The sequence below is a fragment of the Penaeus monodon genome, chromosome 15 (assembly GCF_015228065.2).
Source record: "Penaeus monodon isolate SGIC_2016 chromosome 15, NSTDA_Pmon_1, whole genome shotgun sequence".
NCBI classification, from domain to species: Eukaryota; Metazoa; Arthropoda; class Malacostraca; order Decapoda; family Penaeidae; genus Penaeus; species Penaeus monodon.
Window position 1 is genome coordinate 37,791,610 of NC_051400.1, and position 1,978 is coordinate 37,793,587.

Below are 1,978 nucleotides of genomic sequence, written 5' to 3' on the forward strand. Positions count from 1 at the left end.
TCAATGTAATTTTACTTCATTTTTTTCTTGCTTAATGAGGTGAGAGATAATGAGAGAGGTTATGAGAGAAGAGTAAGGACATGGCTCATCGAGTTGGTGTCGCATGAAAGCATAATACTGACTGAGAGGCTGTGAGAACGTAAGATTATGAGGTAGTGGGAGAAAGTATGAGTTGGTGAGTAAAATGCATGAGTTGCAAGTCGCTCGTATAAAGGTGTAGCTCCCGTGGCATGGGTAAGGTATAAGTTACAAGGCCGAGGGGCACATCGAGGGATGAGTCACAAGTGATGGAAAAGGTAATGAGGAACGCGAATGACTCATGCCATCGAAGGTGAGGGAAGCAAGACGTATAGAAATCATCATTGCACTGATGAGTTGCTGATGGGAGTTCCCTGAGCCCAACGATGTTCGTGAGTAAACCGAATGGACTCAGCCCGTTCCCCATCCTTATCCTTCTCCCAGTCACGTGGTGAATCCCTCCTTCCCCAACCCCCCTTTTTCCTCCCCCACTGGAGCCCTCCCCACCATGCCCTGAGCCCCGCGAGCGGACCTAGACGCGAAGCAGGGCTAGGACTACCGTAGGGGGACATGTATGGTGCAGGAGGGGGTGTTCGTGCCTTATAGCAGGTGCTATGGCGAGCCTCCTACACCGTCCATGCATAAGACTGCATCTCCTGGTTCCTGCACGACTCAGGGTTGCACAATTCCCTGATATGGTCAAGGGCTTGTCGCCATCCGCCCTTAACCTACTAAACTTCACCCACTTCTTTGGCCCACTGGCCCGAGCTGACAGCACTTCGGCTTTTCCCGAGCCCTAGCTTGGGTCTGCGCGGATGGGGGCTGAACTAGACCTAGGGGCAAGCAAATGGGTGCTCCCTAGTAAAAGAAAATGCGAAAAATGATGATATATCGACTTAGAGAAGGCAAAAAAGTGATGCGGGTTGTTCACTAGGGCCACATCCACGAATTGGGGACAAGGTTACTGGGTGTCGGAACGAGGCGCCACTCTCGCTGCCACACGCCGCTGGTCTTCGCTCAGCCGGACGTCCTGCGGCTCCGCGCGGCTGGACGAAACGCAGTGAAACGCTCCACACTGACTGGGAATTGCGGTGCGTGCGGGCCACGCTGGATCGAGGCGCACAGACAAACACACTCACCATCACTTTCGCTTGTTGCGGCCGTCCTTTACTAAGGTGTGTTCGTACGTGCGTGCGGACCTGTGACGGTCGGATCAGGCGTAACCTTCGCCGTGTGGTGAGGCAACGGCGCTCCACTGTGAAAGTACTCATTTGTTGTGCGTAGCTGCGAGAGAGCCCAAGCCGCTCGTGCTCCGCCGTGAAGCTTCTCGCACCTGTATCTTGTGACGCGCCCGTGACGTGTTATGTGACGCCACACTTGTACACCACCAGCACACGTGCCGCCAGTTGTCTCTCTTGGACTGTCAGGAGCTGCCTGCTAAACTCCACAGTCCCTCCCTCGCTCTCACACACACACGACCCACTGTGCTAACGCCCGGGATACCTACCTCGTGTGGATGTTGTGCCTGTGCCCGCCATGCAGTGTTCGGCTCGCTATTATACAGTGTTACACCGTGTCCTGACCGAGTCCTAGTGCCATACCCAAGTGATCCTCGGAGCCTGACCGCAGAGTGATCCTTCGTCTCTGTGTACATTAGCGTGCTACCCTGCCATTGTGTGTACAATACTGTGCTACATTTGCTACTGTGTGTGTACTACTTATCCTGTGTGATATACAGTGCTGTGTTGATAGTGACCCCAATATACTACAACACCACTGGGTGTGTGAACCGTGAATGACTTCTGTTCCTGGATATCTGTACTGGCTTCGAAACCTTCTTCTCACCTGAGCATTGCTACCCCCACGGTAAGTGCCTGGCTCTCCAGGAGGCGTTATTCCCTTCGCGCAAAACGTGCATGCGCTCTCGTTGGTGGGCATCGCTAGGGACACATACCCTGGG

The 1,978-nt window shown here is 53.9% G+C and overlaps 1 protein-coding gene across 7 annotated transcripts in view; it reads left to right on the forward strand.

Moving 5' to 3' along the window:
* LOC119582015 (ecdysone-induced protein 74EF-like) overlaps nucleotides 1-1,978 on the forward strand; it is a gene marked incomplete at its 3' end in the record, with an annotated part of 261,423 nt that overhangs the window by 173,568 nt on the left and 85,877 nt on the right. For 2 of the 7 annotated variants that reach the window (XM_037930210.1, XM_037930216.1), the window contains 1 exon segment: nucleotides 1,268-1,884. 7 annotated transcript variants of the gene reach the window in all.